Below are 20,417 nucleotides of genomic sequence, written 5' to 3' on the forward strand. Positions count from 1 at the left end.
GCCAATAGAATGCAAGCTCAATCCTATTGGCTGATTGCATCAGCCTATAGGATTTTTCCTACCTTAATTCTGATTGGCTGATAGAATCCTATCAGCCAATCGGAATTCAAGGGATGCCATCTTGGATGACGTAATTTAAAGGAACCTTCATTCAGTCTTAGCCATCGGAAGAAGAGGATGCTCCGCGTCGGATGGCTTCAAGATGGACCCACTCCGCTCCGGATGGATGAAGATAGAAGATGTCGCCTGGATGAAGCCTTCTGCCCATCTGGAGGTCCTCTTCTGCCCGGATCGGATGAAGACTTCTGCCCCTCTGGAGGACCACTTGTGCCCGGCTGGTTGAAGACGGCTCAAGGTGGGGTGATCTTCAAGGGGGTAGTGTTAGGTTTTATTAAGGGGGGATTGGGTGGGTTTTAGAGTAGGGTTGGGAGTGTGGGTGGTGTGTTTTAATGTTGGGGGGGGTATTGTATTTTTTTTTACAGGTAAAAGAGCTGATTACTTTGGGGCAATGCCCCGCAAAAAGCCCTTTTAAGGGCTATTTGTAATTTAGTATAGGGTAGGGAATTTTATTATTTTGGGGGGCTTTTTTATTTTGTTAGGGGCATTAGATTAGGTGTAATTAGTTTAAAATTCTTGTAATTATTTTTTTATTTTCTGTAATTTAGTGTTTTTTTTGTACTTTAGATAATTTAATTTAATTGTAGTTAATTGTAGTTAGTTTATGTAATTAATTTAACCCCTTAATGACCGGACCATTTTTCAATTTTCTTACCCTTAATGACAATGGCTATTTTTACATTTCTGCAGTGTTTGCGTTTAGCTGTAATTTTCCTCTTACTCGTTTACTCTACCCACACATATTATATACCGTTTTTCTCGCCATTAAATGGACTTTCTAAAGATACCATTATTTTCATCATATCTTATAATTTACTATAAAAAAATTATAAAATATTAGGAAAAAATGGAAAAAAACACACTTTTTCTAACTTTGAACCCCAAAATCTGTTACACATCTACAACCACCAAAAAACACCCATGCTAAATAGTTTCTAAATTTTGTCCTGAGTTTAGAAATACCCAATGTTTACATGTTCTTTGGTTTTTTTTTGCAAGTTATAGGGAAATAAATACAAGTAGCACTGTGCTATTTCCAAACCACTTTTTTTCAAAATTAGCGCTAGTTACATTGGGACACTGATATCTTTCAGGAATACCTGAATATCCGTTGACATGTATATATTTTTTTTAGAAGACATCCCAAAGTATTGATCTAGGCCCATTTTAATATATTTCATGCAACCATCTCACTACCAAATGCGATCAAATAAAAAAAATTGTTCACTTTTTCACAAATTGTTTCACAAACTTTAGGTTTCTCACTGAAATTATTTACAAACAACTTGTGCAATTATGGCATAAATGGTTGTAAATGCTTCTCTGGGATCCCCTTTGTCAGAAATAGCAGACATATATGGCTTTGGCATTGCTTTTTGGTATTTAGAAGGCCGCTAAATGCCACTGCGCACCACACGTGTATTATGCCCAGCATTGAAGGGGTTAATTAGGGAGCTTGTAGGGAGCTTGTAGGGTTAATTTTAGCTTTAGTATAATGTAGTAGACAACCCAAAGTATTGATCTAGGTCGATTTTGGTATATTTCATGCCACCATCTCACTACCAAATGCGATCAAATAAAAATAATTGTTCACTTTTTCACAAATTGTTTCACAAACTTTAGGTTTCTCACTGAAATTATTTACAAACAACTTGTGCAATTATGGCATAAATGGTTGTAAATGCTTCTCTGGGATCCCCTTTGTCAGAAATAGCAGACATATATGGCTTTGGCATTGCTTTTTGGTAATTAAAAGGCCGCTAAATGCCACTGCGCACCACACGTGTATAATGCCCAGCATTGAAGGGGTTAATTAGGGAGCTTGTAGGGAGCTTGTAGGGTTAATTTTAGCTTTAGTGTAGGTATCAACCTCCCACATGACACATCACACCCCCTGATCCCTCTCAAACAGCTCTCTTCCCTCCCCCACCCCACAATTGTCCCCGCCATCTTAAGTACTGGCAGTAAGTCTGCCAGTACTAAAATAAGAGTTTTTTGGGGATTAAAAAAAAATAATAATAATAATTCTGCTTTGTAGGATCCCCCCTTAGCCCCCAACCTCCCTGATCCCCCCCAAACAGCTCTCTAACCCCCCTCTCTGCCTTATTATGCACCATATTGGGTACTGGCAGCTGTCTGCCAGTACCCAGTTTGAAATCAAATGTTTTTTATCAAATTTTTTATTTTATTATTTTAAAACTACTATTTTCTGTAGTGTAGCTGCCCCCCCTCAACCCCCAACCTCCCACCCTCCCAGATCGTTAAAATGTATAATGTTCCCACCCTCTCTCCCACCAAGTACCACCTTACTTGTTGTTCCATAGTGTAGGGTTCCCACTCCCGCGCGCGCACCCGCGCATGCGCACACCCGCGCACGCGCACACACGCTCACGTGCACGCGCACGCACGCGCGCACGCGCGCGCACTCGATCCCGCCCCCCTCCCCACCGATGGCTACCCACCCGCCTCCCTGGATCAGCTCCCACCCACCAACGAACATAGCCATTGATGGCCGATGCAGAGAGGGCCACAGGGTGGCTCTCTCTGCATCGGACGGCTAAAAAATGTTATAGCAGGATGCCTCAATATCGAGGCATCACTGCTATAACATGAAAGCAGTTGGAAGTGATCAGGATCGCTTCCACTGCTTTCAAAGACCAACGACGTACGGGGTACGTCCTTGGTCATTAACTGCATTTTTTTGCGGGACGTACCCCATACGTCGTTGGTCGTTAAGGGGTTAAGTACTGGCAGAAAGTGTGCCAGTACTAAATAAAATAGTTTTTTCTTTTTTTTTAATAAAAATAACAAAATATTTTAGTTGTGATGGACCCCTGCCTTAGCACCAACCTCCCTGATCCCCCCCTCTAGCTCTCTAACCCTCTCCCCTACCTAATTACTGCCATCTTGGGTACTGGCAGCTGTCTGCCAGTACCCAGTTTGGCCCCACAAATCAAAGTATTTTAATTTTATTGATAACTTTTATTTTTATTTTTAATTATTTCTGTAGTGTAGCAGCCCCCTCCCCCTCCCAGATCCTTTTATATGTAAAAAAAAAAATAATAACTTTTTTTTCCCCTTCCTTCATTGGTGTCAGTGTGGCTAATGAGCGCACGTGCACACGCGCCCCATGCACGCGCCCCGTGCACGTGTGCGCGCATCGTGCACGCGCGCACGCATCGTACACCCGTGCACACGCTCCCTCCTCCCACCCGGACAACGGCACCATCGGCACCATCTCTACCGGTGCAGAGAGGGCCACAGAGTGGCTCTCTCTGCATCGGAGGCTTGTAAAGGAGTATTGCAGGATGCCTCCATATCGAGGCATCACTGCAATACCCTCAGAGCTGCTGGAAGCGATTGTGATCACTTCCAGCACTCTGTTAGACAACTGACGTACCAGTTACGTCTATTGTCATTAACAGTTAGTTTTTGCATGACGTACCTGGTACGTCAGTTGTCATTAAGGGGTTAATGATAGTGTAGTGTTAGGTGTAATTATAATTTAGGTTAGGATTTATTTTACAGGTAAATTTGTACTTATTTTAACTAGGTAGCTATTAAATAGTTAATAACTATTCAATAACTATTTTACCTAGTTAAAATAAATACAAAGTTGCCTTTAAAATAAAAATAAACCCTAAGATAGATACAAATGTAACTATTAGTTATATTGTATTTAGCTTAGGGTTTATTTTATAGGTAAGTATTTAGTTTTAAATAGGAATATTTTATTTAATTGTAGTAATTTTATTTAGTTTTATTTAAATTATATTTAAGTTAGGGGGGTGTTAGACTTAGGGTTAGACTTAGGTTTAGGGGTTAATAAATTTAATATAGTAGCGGCGAAGATGGGGGCGGCAGATTAGGGGTTAATAAATGTAGGTAGGTTGCGGCGACATGGGGGGGGCAGATTAGGGGTTAATAAATATAATGTAGGTGTCTGCGATGTTGGCGGCAGCAGATTAGGGTTCATAGGGATAATGTAGGTGGCGGCGGTGTCCAGAGCGGCAGATTAGGGGTTAATAAGTATAATGTAGGTGTCAGCGATGTCAGGGGTGGCAGATAAGGGGTTAATAAGTGTAAGATTAGGGGTGTTTAGACTCGGGGTTCATGTTAGGGTGTTAGGTGTAGACATTAATTTTATTTCCCCATAGGAATTAATGGGGCTGCGTTAGAAGCTGAACGCTGCTTTTTTGCAGGTGTTAGGTTTTTTTTCAGCTGAATTTTAGCCAGCTCGCCAGCGTTGAAAAAAAAATGCTCGTTAGCAACGCACCCCTGTTACCGCAAAACTCGTAATCTCGGTGTTTGTAATTTAAGAGTTCAATTCTAATGCTCTTACAATATTTCATAAATATTTTGGATTAGGACAAGGAAATTGGCTCTAATCTCCTGATTGATGTTATCCAAAAAAATAACTTTAGGTAAAACTAAATCCAATTGAGTCCTTAAAAACTGTCTTATCTTGATAAAAATAAGACAAGGAAGTTTGCAAGAAAGAGCAAAAAAATTCAGAAAGTCTTCCATCAGAAAATATTGCCAGAAGCAACAAAAACTTCCAAGACAGAAGCTAAATGCAAGTTCTTAAAGAGAAACCTGCAAAGAATGTAAAAAAACAAAATTAATGTTCCAAAGAGGAGAAATTGGTTTAGACACTGGATATAATCTAAGCCTGAACAAATCCTAGATGTCAAGACTAAGGGGCCTATCTATCAAACTCCGAAAGGAGCTTGACGGTCCGTGTTTCTGGCGAGTCTTTAGACTCTGAGCAGGCGGACAGGAATCGCAACAATTCAACCCGATCGAGTACGATCGGGTTGATTGACAGCTCCCTGCTGGCGGCCCATTGGCCGCGAGTCTGCAGGGGGTGGCGTTGCACCAGCAGCTCTTGTGAGCTGCTGATGCAATGTTAAATGCGGAGAGCGTATTGCTCTCCGCATTCAGCGATGTCTTGCGGACCTGATCCGCACTGTCGGATCAGGTCCGCAAGACATTTCTTAAATATGCCTCTAAGCAATTTTCCTAAAGTATGAAACAGAAAAAGCTGAATATGACTCTATAAAAAGTTAGCAGATAAGTTATTATCCAAACTGAATTTTAAAAGAAGGCCAGCTAAAACTATAGTTTTCATTGCAAGAAATAAAGAAATCATTTGAGAAATGTTACTCGTAACAGGCTTTATGGTCTGAATTAAGGAATTTAATGCAGCATCAAAGAAACCTAAAATAGGTATTCAATCTCTAATCCAATAAGTGATTTGAGATAGAAAGAAGAAAGACGTGCAACAGCACTACACTGAAATTAGGGAGTTGCTTTTAATGAAAGGAACTGTGTGTTGTCCTAAGCTTGAGTGCTTATGCATAAACTAACTAGAAAAAATTGTCAACATAGAAGTTGGGCAAAAGTATGCATCTATATAGCACTTCGCTCTCCCTTTAATTATTTAAAGTAACATCAAAATCGAAGGATGTAGTGAGGTGGTTTGTTTAAAATGTAACCTTTATTGATTTTATTAAAATTGCAAAACAAACACAACAAAACATTTAAAAAACACAATAAAGTTTAGACCTATAGAACTAAGGCTCTGCTACCTGATTTGGATAAATTGTGTAAGGTATTCCAATTAGTGGATAGGTTGGATGATGAGGTTACCCAATCTAATGTGGATGTTATATCCACATATATATATGCCCCTGGTAGAGCACACTATTCACATATGTAATTGGTAACGGCCTTCTGTAGATGAAATTTATGCGTAATCGCACATCAGATACTGCTGTATCAAATTCAGATATTGGATACTGAAATATTGATCTGTAATTATAGATGTGCTGATGTGCAATTACTTTAGGACGTGCTGTTTGTAGTATATGATAGTAAGAGATAAATGTAGTACTAGCTCTGTATATACTAGAGGATAATTGCAGTCCTATGTTTCTTGTCAGAGGCTCATGCTAGAAATTGCTGAATGGCTAACCAAGCACAAGTGGTACTGGTATAGATTAATTTAAGTTTCACTATTATTTCAGGAAGGTTATATAATCCTTCAATGATTTATAACCCACTTCTAAATTGGTCGCCACGTCTTTTGTCAGAGGCTCATAGTGTTATTGGAATAGTCTGAGGTGTCAGTGATTGATATACCAACACTAAGGAATTGCTTGGTAGAAAACCACAAGAGTTTCTGTATATTTTATTAAGATATGTACCAGAGATGGTTCATTAATACAAAAGTTTTTTTATATACATACACCTGTGGATAGAAGTGATTATGTGTTAGGTTGAGCTGATGTTTTATGTTTTCTTGAGATTCAGGTATTTGAACTCATTTAACTGGAGTAGGTTATTAATTTATTGTACAGTCTTTATTCTGTCTTAATAAATCCTCATAAATGGGGTTGTACTCTGTCAGTTAGCAGATACCAGGTTGATAAAATGCTATCCAACTATAAGATAGAATTCAGTACACTTAATTTATTTATGTCCTGTGTGATTTTCACAGGATTATAGAATATACAGTGTATTTCTACAATAGATATCTCCTTGTATATGATTTGAATACAGTGGTACTTAATAATAGGAGGAGAATACTATTTGCAGCGTCATTTATGGTACTAGGTAACGTGCATTAATTTGCAGCAGTGCTGATGATATATACACTGTTGTAATTAATCTCCTGAATTGTAACGCTCAGTGTCCCTCTACATAGGTATAATCGCAGAAGGGCATAATCAGATGTTGCAAGTAGCGTTAGTAAATTATAATAGCTTGCATCTTTATGGAATCAGCTCGATATTACTAGTAAAGTGCTGCCCTTAACTGCTAAGGATTGAATATGGCAATAACAATTAGAGGAATTGTACAATGTATCGTTTTTAAAAAAAATTGAGTTAGCGTGTTACACTAGGTCCCAGAAATAGATCAACTAAAATATGCTGTTATTCACCACAAGTGAATGTTTTAGATAATATTACTGTGTTCTATCTTTTGAATTGTGAAGTTTTATCACGTGAACTTCTAGATATTCTATGTATTATATATAGTTGCTGGAATTCCAACTTGGTAGATAAAGTAACATATAGTTTAATCAAATTTAAACGTCTTAGCCTCAGTGATAAATCACTGTACAATGTATCCACTTTATAATAGAGTTAGCATATTGCACTGAGTCCCAAATAAACATCAACTGGGTTCTACTGTTTAATAAGCGGTAACTATTTCAAATAGTGCTGCTGGTTTTCTGTCTTTTGCAATTCTACAATTTACCAAGTAGACTAGAGGTTTTCTAATTGTTGTATATAGTCACTAATATTTTGACTGATTAGTAAGGTAGCAGATAGTTCTAATATGTTAGAGTATTAAGTTAAATACAGCATTAGCGTGGTCTAAATTTTTTTGCAAGTTAAAAACTGTTGAGTGTTGAGAGGCATTCAACACCCTCCCCTGACATGTTTCGCCGGCATAGTGGCGGCTTTTTCGAAGGTCTGAGCGTTACAATTCAGGAGATTAATTACAACAGTGTATATATCATCAGCACTGCTGCAAATTAATGCAGGTTACCTAGTACCATAAATGACGCTGCAAATAGTATTCTCCTCCTATTATTAAGTACCACTGTATTCAAATCATATACAAGGAGATATCTATTGTAGAAATACACTGTATATTCTATAATCCTGTGAAAATCACACAGGACATAAATAAATTAAGTGTACTGAATTCTATCTTATAGTTTGATAGCATTTTATCAACCTGGTATCTGCTAACTGACAGAGTACAACCCCATTTATGAGGATTTATTAAGACAGAATAAAGACTGTACAATAAATTAATGACCTACTCCAGTTAAATGAGTTCAAATACCTGAATCTCAAGAAAACATAAAACATCAGCTCAACCTAACACATAATCACTTCTATCCACAGGTGTATGTATATAAAAAAAACTTTTGTATTAATGAACCATCTCTGGTACATATCTTAATAAAATATACAGAAACTCTTGTGGTTTTCTACCAAGCAATTCCTTAGTGTTGGTATATCAATCACTGACACCTCAGACTATTCCAATAACACTATGAGCCTCTGACAAAAGACGTGGCGACCAATTTAGAAGTGGGTTATAAATCATTGAAGGATTATATAACTTTCCTGAAATAATAGTGAAACTTAAATTAATCTATACCAGTACCACTTGTGCTTGGTTAGCCATTCAGCAATTTCTAGCATGAGCCTCTGACAAGAAACATAGGACTGCAATTATCCTCTAGTATATACAGAGCTAGTACTACATTTATCTCTTACTATCATATACTACAAACAGCACGTCCTAAAGTAATTGCACATCAGCACATCTATAATTACAGATCAATATTTCAGTATCCAATATCTGAATTTGATACAGCAGTATCTGATGTGCGATTACGCATAAATTTCATCTACAGAAGGCCGTTACCAATTACATATGTGAATAGTGTGCTCTACCAGGGGCATATATATATGTGGATATAACATCCACATTAGTTTGGGTAACCTCATCATCCAACCTATCCACTAATTGGAATACCTTACACAATTTATCCAAATCAGGTAGCAGAGCCTTAGTTCTATAGGTCTAAACTTTATTGTGTTTTTTAAATGTTTTGTTGTGTTTGTTTTGCAATTTTAATAAAATCAATAAAGGTTAAATTTTAAACAAACCACCTCACTACATCCTTCAATTTTGATGTTACTTTAAATAATTAAAGGGAGAGCGAAGTGCTATATAGATGCATACTTTTGCCCAACTTCTATGTTGACAATTTTTTCAAGTGATTTGAGATATTGATGATTGTAGAAAGCTGGATATCTGAATCAGCAAACCAAGTTCTGCGGGGCCTGAGGTGCAATTAGCAGTTAGGCTGTCTGCAGTGGACAAGGCACACATTTACATATGTATTGGTTTATATAGAATATGTATATGTGTTGAGTACGTTATATCCTGTACAACTTAAAGGATCTGTAGGAAAAGTCACATCAGGATCTCAAAATCTACAAATGGTGTGTATAAATCTCTTAATCACACACACAGAGAGGCCACTGTCACTGCCCGTTGATTCACTATGATCACTTATCACACTTATAGGTATATGTGTAACTTTCAATTGTCTGTCATGATCATTACCTTCTATAACCTAGCCAATGAATAATACGTTTATATATGAAAAGGGCATTCTCATTTTCCGGCTGATATCGGAAGTGACGCATCGGCCCATTAACCAATGATAACATTCTATCAAAAACAGAGTCATCTGTTGCCATGTTATTATTTATCTTCATTCTATAATGACCGTTCAAAAGACATTGGGTCCACTTTTGACAATATAATTTAAATCTTTAATGTAAACACTCCATATATTTCTTTATAACACATTTTTTTATTCTCTATAGTTTATTTATTTATTTTCTAGACCACATCTATAGAGTCAATTTTTCTTGACTTAATATTCTTTAATAAGGGGAATAGGTTTGAATGAATACTTGGAAAGCCAATTTAAATAAATGTAAGAAAATGTTTTTGATACTAAATGCCCCAGATATCTTTAACCTAAGTATAAATCATTATCCCATTTTTTTTTATTAATCCCCATTGGTTCTCTTCTCTCTTTGTTTCTTTTTTTAGCAGTTGCTTACATCTATCACCTCCTCTTATATTCTTGGGATGAAATGAATGACTTGAAAGGATAAAGCTCTCTTCTCTTTATCATGTGACAAGACATGTATTGCTACTGATGTGGGGGAGGGGTGGCTTCTATATCTCTTAGATGTCCCCTAATGTGATCTTTAGCCATCCTACCAGTGTGCATCCTATATATTGCTTCCTGCAAATTTGATAAGAAATTAGATAGGCAATATACCTTGAACCACAATCCAGTCTACAGTATATTGTATATTATACACTTTGTCATTGCCCATAGAAGTGCACATATCACCAACAGACATATACCTACAAGCAAAACATGAATTTCTCCCTCATTTAAATGAACTCTTTCTTCTTAGCCAACATTCTTTTTGTATGTTCTTATTATTATGTGGATCTTGGTATGCATACTCTATTAGACTGTCCCCCAGTGTGGGTTACCTATTGGAATACAAATTTGCATCCTTTCATCAGAATGTTTTCGAAATTAGTGTCTAGTCTAAATGTGCCCAGATTTCTCTGTATAATCCTTTTACTACCCCCAGACTGTTCACTAAATCCAGTGCTAAAATAAAGATGTTTTTTTTCTTTTTCTTTTTTAATCTACCATCCTTGTTAACCTTTTTCCTAATTTTCATTAAGCTGCAGTTAGTCTTATGGCGCGGTCGGGCCAGGCTGTGACTATACAGCTGGCCCGATGGGCTGAGGAAATATAACAGACCCGCTCAGCAGAGAGCAGAGAGCGGGTCTGTGAAACAGCGCTTTCTTTTAAAAATTAATAGGGGAAATTGCGTTTAAATAATATTTGGCTAATATAATGTTATATAATTCTGCACTATGTGCAGAATTATATAACATTATTTTTAAGGTTTACTGTCCCTTTAAACTAACAATTAAATTAATATAACTATTAAACTAAAATTAAACTAACTACCAATTAAAGAAAACTAAAATACACATTAAAAAAATCCTAACACTACTATAAAAATTACAAAATATCTAATTACAAAAAATAAAAAATACTAAATTACACAAAATAACAAACACAAAATTATGAAAAATAACAAACGAAATTATCAAAAATAAAAAGAATTACACCTAATCTAATAGCCCTATAAAAATAAAAAAGCCGACCCAAAATAAAAAAAAACCCTAGCCTACAATAAACTACCATTAGCCCTTAAAAGGGCCTTTTGTAGGGCATTGCCCTAAATTAAACAACTCTTTTACCTGTAAAAAGTAAAAAAAAAAAACCCAACAGTAAAACCCACCACCCAACCAACCCCCCAAAATAAAAAAACATAACTGTAACAAAAACCCAATCTACCCATTGCCCTGAAAAGGGCATTTGTGTGGACATTGCCCTGAAAAAGGCATTTAGCTCTTTTGCATTGCCCTGAAAAGGGAATTTATCTCTTTTAAGAAATCCCCAACCCCTAATCTAAAAAAAAAAAACACCCCAAAAAACTTAAAAAAACCTAACACTAACCCCTCTTTAGGTACTAACAGTTGCTGAAGTCTCGCTTGAAGGATCTTCATCCTGGCGGCTCCAACTTCATCCAGGCAGCTCCATCTTCATCCAGGCAGCATCTTCTATCTTCATCCCGTCGGCTCCATCTTTATCCAGATTGCTCCATCGTCATCCAGGCAGCATCTTCTATCTTCATCCCGGCGGAGTGGGTCCATCCTGAAGACATCCGGCGCGGATGCATCATCTTCATACAGTCGCCCGCCGTACACTGAATCTTCAATGCAAGGGAGCCTTTTTAAAATGGCGTCACTTGCATTCCTATTGGCTGATTTGATTTTGGAAATTCAAATCAGCCAATAGGATGAGAGCTACTGAAATCCTATTGGCTGTTCAAATCCACCAACATAATTTCAGTAGCTCTCATCCTATTGGCTGTTTTGAACAGCCAATAGGATTTCAGTAGCTCTTATCATATTGGCTGATCAAATCAGGCAATAGGAATGGAAGGGATGCTATTTTGAAAAGGCTCCCTTGCATTGAAGATTCAGTGTACGGTGGTGACCGTATGAAGAGGATACACCGCGACGGATGTCTTCAGGATGGACTCGCTCCACGCCGCAAGGATGAAGATAGAAGATGCCGCCGGGATGAAGATGGAGCCGCCTGGATGAAGATGGAGCCACCAGGATGAAGATCCTTCAAGTGGGACTTCAGCAACTTTGAGTACCTAAAGAGGGTTTAGTGTTTTAAGTTTTTTTTGGGTGGGTTTTTTTTTACATTAGGGGTTGGGTATTTCTTAAAAGAGCTAAATGCCCTTTTCAGGGCAATGCAAAAGAATGCCCATACAAATGCCCTTTTCATGGCAATGAGTAGATTAGGTTTTTTTAGATAGTTTTTTTTATTTTGTGGGTTTGGGGGTGTGGGGGTTTGTAATGTTAGTGGGCCTTTGTATTTTTTTCAGGTAAAAGAGCTGTTTAACTTAGGGCAATGCCCTACAAAGGCCCTTTAATGGCTATTGGTAGTTTATTATAGATTAGGCTTTTTATTTTGGGGTGTTTTTTTTTTTTTTATTTAAATGGGTATTAAAATAGGAATAATTGTTATTATTTTGGATAATTTGTTTGTTATTTTGTGTAATGGTAGGTTTAATAATTTTATGTAATTTTAGTGTTTTTTATTTTTTGGAATGTTAGTGTTTTTTTTTTATTATTTTTTGTAATGTTATGTGTTAGTGTAAGGTAGCTTAGGTTTTATTTCACAGGTAAGTTTTTATTTATTTTAACTATGAAGTTAGTAAATAGTTAATAACTATTTACTAACTAATCTACCTAGTTAAAATAAATACAAACTTACCTGTAAAAAATAAAATAAAACATAAGCTAACTACAATATAACTATTAGTTATATTGTAGCTAGCTTAGGTTTTATTTCACAGGTAAGTTTGTATTTAGTTTTAAATAGGTATTATTTAGTTAATAACTGTAACTTTAATTTAGCTCTATTTTAATTATGTTAAAGTTAGGGGGTGTTAGGGTTACGTTGTTGCGATGTGGGGCACTGGCGATTTAGGGGGTTTATAGATTTATTTAGTGGTAGTGATGTGGGAGGCCAGAGGTTTAGGGGTTAATAACTTTATTTAGTGGCGGCAATGTCGGGGAGCGGCGGAATAGGGGTTAATAGATTTATTATAGTGTGGGCGATGTTGGGGTGCAGGGGAATAGGGGTTAATAACTTTAGTATAGTGGCGGCGATATAGTGAGCAGCATTTTAGGGGTTAATAGATTTATTTAGGTGGCGGCGATATCGGGGGTGGCAGGTTAGGGGTTAATAGATTTTTTATAGTTTGAGCGATGTTGGGGTGTAGGGGAATAGGGGTTAATAACTTTAGTATAGTGGCGGCAATATTGGCAGCGGCAGATTAGGGGCTAATAGATTTATTTAGGTGGCGGCAATATCGGGGGCAGCAGATTAGTGGTTTAAAGATTTATTATAGTGTGGACGATGTTGGGGTTGAGGGGAAAAGGGGTTAATAACTTTAGTAAAGTGGCGGCGATTTTGGGAGCGGCAGATTAGGGGTAAATAGATTTATTTAGGTGGTGGCGATATCGGGAGCGGCAGATTAGGGGTTAATAAATTTATTTAGGTGGCAACGATATTGGGGGCAGCAGATTAGGGGTTAATAACATTATGTAGGTGTCAGCAATATCAGGGGCAGCAGATTAGGGGTGTTTAGACGTGGGGTTTATGTTAGGGTGTTAGGTGTAAATGTAACTTTTTTTCCCCATAGACATCAATGGGGCTGCGTTACGGATCTTTTCATTCTGCGATCGCAGGTGTTAGGTTTTTTTCTGACACTCTCTCCCCATTGATGTCTATGGGGAAAGCGTGCACGAGCACTTTAAAGCAGCGCTTGTATTTTGTGTGGTATGGAGCTCAACGCAACCATATGGCACGCACAAGCCAGCTGTTTCAATACTGGTAATGGCTGCGCTACAGAGGTGCGCTATAGCGGGTGAAATAACGCAACTTTTGTTGCGTTTGTTAAATTCCCTATAGCGTGCATAACTTGTAATCTGCCTGATTGTCATTTAGAGCATTTAACTGCAGAAAATGACAACTGGTCAAATTAACAAAAAAGATGCTGTGTTTTCAGACCTCGAATAATGAAAAGAAAAGTTCATATTCATTTTTAAACAACAGAATACTAATGTTTTAACTTAGCAAGAGTTCAGAAATCAATATGTGGTGGAATAACCCTGAATTATAATCACAGCTTTCTTGTGTCTTGGTATCCTCTTCACCAGTCTTTTACATTGCTGTTGGGTGACTTTATGCTACCCCTGGCTCAATAAAGCAAGCAGTTCGGCTTTTTTTGATGGCTTGTGACCATCTATCTTCCTCTGTTGTCTGTTGGTGATACATTCACTTCTATGTGCATTGACAAAGAGTATACAATACAATATAGACTGGATTGTTGTTCAAGGTATATTGTGTAGTTTTAAGCAATTGTTAAAAAAAAAGACAAGAAAAAAAAATGGGATGTTGATTTATACTTATGTTAAATATTTCTGCGACATTTATTATCAACATATTTTTCTTGTGTTTATTTAAATTGGTTTTCCTATATTCCCCTTATTAAAGAATATTGAATCAAGAAAATCAGATTGACTCCAATAGTTGTGCTCTAGAAAATAAATAAATAAACTATATAGAGGATAAAAATGTTTTGTATACAGTATACAGTATATAGTTTACCAAATTAATTCTCTTTTGTCTTTTGATTGGTAGCTATATTTTCCACCAGTGAGCTTGTGCAATTAAAATTGTAATACATTATTTTAGGATGGTTATGCTGTTATTTATACAATGTTACAAAGAAGAAAATGATTTATGTCATATTGCAGTGTGTATATAAATTAGTTGATGTAATGTATTCTAACATCGGTATGTAATTATCAGTATTAAAAATAAATATATGGAGGGTCTACAATGAAGACTGAAATTATATAGTCAGAAGTGGACCCAATGTTGGTGGAAATACATTGTGTAAATGCTTTGATACGAACTATCATTATAGATAAATAATAACATGGCGTTGTTTTTGATAGCATTTTATCATTGGTTAATGGATCAATGTGCCACTTCTGGTATCGGCTTAGGTTATGGCATATAAGAATGCCCTTTTCAGATATAGGTAAGGAGTAAACTTAAAATTCATTGGCTAGATTATAGAAGGCAATGACAATTGAAAACTTCTCATATTCATAAAAGTGTTACAGGCTCACTATTTTTTTTAAAAGCGCAAGCCTACGTATGAAGCATGTCAGGTGTGTTGCTATTAGGATCCAAGTGTATGTAAATTTAAACAAAGGACTTTCAATATAATTTTTATGTTTATTTTTTATTCCTTCTCGGGCTGCCCTTGGTATTTATAGAAGACAAGGATCATAGTTAATCAACTGCAGTGACAGAGACCCCTCTGTGTGCGTGGGTAAACTCAACTGTTAAGCATTGCCTTACAGAATGGGGTTATGGGAAGGCAGGAGACCAGGAACACAGGCAAGCTGGAGACTAGGGATTAGGCAGACTAAGACCAGGAACACAGGAGCACAATGACAATACTGTCACTCAAATTGCATGATACTTGAAACAAGAAGTTTTAGATATATTGAGAGTGTTTTCCCAAAGAGCATGCAAATCAGGTGTCAGGGTGCCAGGAATCAGACTGAGACGAGAAGTGCAAAAATAATCACATCTTTATTGTAATAAATAAAAGTCCACAAGTCAAATAACAAGCCAGGAATCAAAACCAGAGCTGGTAGTCAGACGAGCCGAGTCAGGAGCCAAAGCGAGTAGTCAGACAAACCTGGAATCAGGAACAAGGAGAACAGCAGAGTCAGGGACAAGCCAGGGGTCAGGAACCAGGAGGGACGTCAGACAGCCAGGTAATACACAGGAGCTCTCACAAACAGGTCCGAGACAACGCAAGGGCAAAGCATACTGAACAGAGGCCCTTTAAATAATAACAATTCTGAGACTGCATCCTGTCTCACACGGATGATGTATACTAGTCTGGCCATAAAAGCAAGTGCAGGAAATGAGCAGCATCACACAGTATGCACCAGAGTCAGCAAGCGAGGCAAGTAAAATGGCTGCCAGCCGCACATGGCAAACAAAACAGGGAAAAAACCCTGACAGTACCCTCCCCTCAATGACCCCTCCCCCACGGGAGGACAAAAGGCTTATTGGGGAAATGGGCATGGAAGGCACGGAGGAGGGCGGGAGCATGAACATCAGAGGAGGGAACCCATGAACGCTCCTCTGGACCATAGCCCCTCCAGTGAACCAAATACTGTAAGCGGCCCCTGGACATACGAGAGTCAATAATGCTGCTGACCTCATGCTTCTCATGGTTGTCAACAAAGATAGGATGGGGACGAGGCAACACAGTGGTAAACCGATTACAAACCAATGGCTTCAAGAGGGAGACATGAAAAACATTGGAGATGCGCATTGCAGGAGGAAGGTCAAGAGCGTAGGTCACAGGATTGACCCGTCGGAGTATTCGAAAAGGACCAACATAATGGGGAGCCAGTTTATTGGAAGGCACACAAAGTGTCAGAACTCACTATACCACCTTATGTTAAGTGTCATACAATTACCAATACCACCTTTACCTTTTAGTTCCTCCTAGCCTATTTAAGCTTTCTCCTGACGCCAGCCAGGTGCTTAGTAATTGAGTTTTATCCCTAGGTAACTCTGCTACAAACTGAGCTCCTGCTTATTCCAAGCTACCTTATTGGAAAATAGTTTAAAACTTTATTCAAGGGGAACTGACACCCTGCTACGGTGTTCTGTTTTCACTACTTTGGTTACGGTATACATTTCTGTTACATCTCCACTTATAATATCAAGCCAGGATTATACTTCAAACATCTGTGTGCTTTTGCATCATTACCGGAATATTTGTGAGTTTTATTCTCCCGCGGACTTCAGTCCTGTGACGTCAGACGCCAACCGCAACCGGTTTCAGTAAGCTGTCACTCACCGCCTATCAGCTGTTGTCTCGAGTGCCGCTCGAGTTCTCTGCTCTCAGCCGATTCAACAGGTAACCTGCGACTAACTCACTACAGCTATCAGAGTTGTGTAACATCTAATTGTGACTTTAAATCTCTGGCACACACCTCACTAATTATTGGGCACAGAGGAACTGCTACATTAATTGTATTGTGATACATATGAACTGATACTTTTCCACAAATCATCAGAAAGAATTACTTTGTAAATTTGTTTCTTAATGGATACTTAACATATTAAGTTACTCCTTTATTTTTCCCCAAGTCTCCACATAGACTTAAAGTTTATTAACTCACTCTGAGCCCCATTATGGTTAACATCGTTATATGTTAATTAAGTGCTGAGTGAAACATTACATCTGATCCGCAGCTGTAGATCCACAGCAATAGTTGAAAAATCTTTAACCTACTAATCCTTGACAGAATTACTAAGCCTGAATAATGGATCCAGCGGATCTGCCGCAAATTGTTTACAATCTTACACAAAAGGTAGATCAACTAGGACAGGCCATGAGTGCCTTACAAGTGGAGAATGAAACTTTGAGAAAGGTTATCAGAGACACTGTGAAGGTTACAACACCACCTCTGGTGAGCCAACCTGAACCTCAGATAGCATCTCCTGATTTCTTTTCAGGCGACAGACGCCTATATCGTCAATTTAAGAATGCATGCATGTTGCTTTTCACACTCAAACCTAAAACTTATCCTAGTGATCACCTGAAAGTTTTGACAATGATATCTTTTTTACGTGGTGAACCCAGGATCTGGGCAGACTCGTTTTATGAAACACATAATCCTATTCTCACTTCCCTACCAGATTTCCTCACTGCCATGGATGAATTGTATTTGGATACTAATTCACAAATTACAGCTGAAACTAAGATGAGAGCTTTACGACAAGGTTCTAAACCAGTTGAGGTGTATATCACTGAATTTAAGCAGTTCTCTACAGACTCCCAATGGAATCAAATAGCTCTTAGAAACCAATTCAGGCTGGGTCTCTCTGAGTCCATTAAGGATGAGTTGACACCGGGGCCCACGGGAATTATATAGATTCTACCATTGTGAAAATAAATAAAATAGCACTTGAAAGAAAAACCACTCCTGTCTCTATTCGTGTGGTTGATGGCACATACATATCTAGCGGTCCAATAACACATCATACTGTTCCTTTATTGGTTACCACACAAGACAATCATCATGAATATATTCGTTTTGATGTTTTGCCTTCTCCTCTTTTTCCTGTGGTTTTAGGTATACAGTGGATACGCTTGCATGAACCCACTATAGTCTGGAAGACATTAAAACTCACTTTAGACTCCCCATATTGTAAGAGTACCTGTACATCTCCCACACATGTAATACAGGTAGCACAGGTAGATGAGGAGTTGCCTATCATTCCCAAGGAGTATACCCAATATATAGAAGTATTTAGCAAACGTGAGGCAGAAAACTTGCCACCGCACCGCAGTTATGACTGCCCCATAGACCTTAAACCTGGTGCAACTATACCTTATGGTCACTTATACCCGTTGAGTCAACCTGAGCTTGAACATTTAAAAGCTTATTTAGACGAGAACCTTAAGAAGGGATTCATCAGACCCTCGGTATCTCCTGCTGGTGCAGGAATGTTTTTTGTCAAAAACAAAGATCAATCATTACGTCCGATCATAGACTACAGAGACCTAAACAAAATCACTGTTAAGAATAGGTACCCTCTCCCATTAATACCCGAGCTCATAGAACGCCTTCACAAAGCTAAGATTTTCACCAAATTAGATCTCAGGGGGGCCTACAACCTCATACGCATAAGAGAGGGAGATGAGTGGTTGACTGCTTTTAGGACTCGATACGGTCTGTATGAGTACCTAGTTATGCCATTTGGCCTTACCAATGCACCAGCTACTTTCCAACACTACATCAATGATGTCTTCAGAGACCTGTTAGACATCTGTGTCGTAGTTTATCTGGATGACATCCTGATCTACTCCCAAAACCTTCAAGATCATATTAAGCACGTCAGCTGGGTGCTCTCAAGATTACAAGTACATCGACTTTATGCAAAGGCTGAGAAATGCTTATTTCACACTCAAAAGATATCTTTCCTTGGTTACAACATCTCCTCTGAAGGCATCGAGATGCAACAAGACAAGGTTGAAGCAGTAAAAGATTGGCCTATTCCACAAACCCGAAAGGATCTCCAACGCTTCTTAGGTTTCAGCAACTACTATCGAAAATTTATAAAAAATTATTCCTCTATCGTTAAACCTCTTACCATCCTTACGGGCAGTACAACTACCTATCGGTGGAACTCAAAGGCCAATGAAGCATTTGAATTCTTAAAACACTCCTTTACAACAGCTCCAATATTGCGTCACCCTGATCCTGCTTTACAGTATTTCCTTGAAGTGGACTCCTCAGACTATGCCTTAGGAGCTGTCTTATCCCAAAGAGAAACTTTAGCCCAACCTCTGCACCCTATAGCCTTCTATTCGAAAATTATGTTGCCTCCTGAAAGGAATTACCCTATTGGGGAAAAGGAGTTACTCTCCATTAAAAGAGCTTTTGAATACTGGAGGCATCTTCTAGAGGGTACACTCTTACCTGTTATAGTTTACACCGACCACAAAAATTTGGAATACCTCCAGAGAAATAAGACCCTCTCAGTTAGACAGGTGAGGTGGAGTCTTTACTTTAGCAGATTTCATTTTCAGATCATTTACAGACCAGCTAACCGTAATGGAAAGGTGGACGCTCTCTCCCGAAGAGACCCTAAACCAACTTCGGAAGATAACCCTACAGTGATGATACCCCACGAGAAGTTCTTAGGCATCACATCATCTTCTGAATCTGTTTATCAAAAGGCCATACATGCTGAACAAGATTTACCTAAAGAAATAACACTAGGAAATGATGGTCTATATTACAATTCAGATAAATTATATATACCTGAGCAATTAAGACACAATTTGATGAAGGAACATCACAATTCCCCTCTTTCTGGACACCCTGGTATTCAAAGAACTCTAAACCTCATTTCAAGGACTTATTGGTGGCCACATATGGCCGTGGATGTTCGTAACTATGTACAAAGTTGCACTAGATGTATCACCTCAAAATCGGAGAGACATCCTCCTTATGGATTGCGGATGCCCATACAAGTTCCACAAAGACCCTGGACTCATCTAGGTATAGATTTTATAGTTGAATTACCTACTTCAGCTGGAATGAACACCTTAATGGTAGTTATCGACTTGTTAACCAAGATGGCTCATTTTATACCGCACCACAAATTGCCAACCTCAGCTGAAACCACACAACTATTTATAGACAACATTATTAAACTACATGGGATACCAGAAATCCTTACTTCTGACAGGGGAACTCAATTCACCTCTCGTTTCTGGAAGAACCTCTGCAACAAGTTACAGATTGAACACCGTTATACCACCGCTTACCACCCCCAGACTAATGGCCAAACAGAGCACTTAAACCAGTGGCTTGAGCAGTATCTGCGCTGCTACTGTGCCTACCACCAAACAGACTGGAAGAAATTCCTTTCAACTGCAGAATTC

The sequence above is a fragment of the Bombina bombina genome, chromosome 4 (assembly GCF_027579735.1).
Source record: "Bombina bombina isolate aBomBom1 chromosome 4, aBomBom1.pri, whole genome shotgun sequence".
Classification (NCBI taxonomy): Eukaryota; Metazoa; Chordata; class Amphibia; order Anura; family Bombinatoridae; genus Bombina; species Bombina bombina.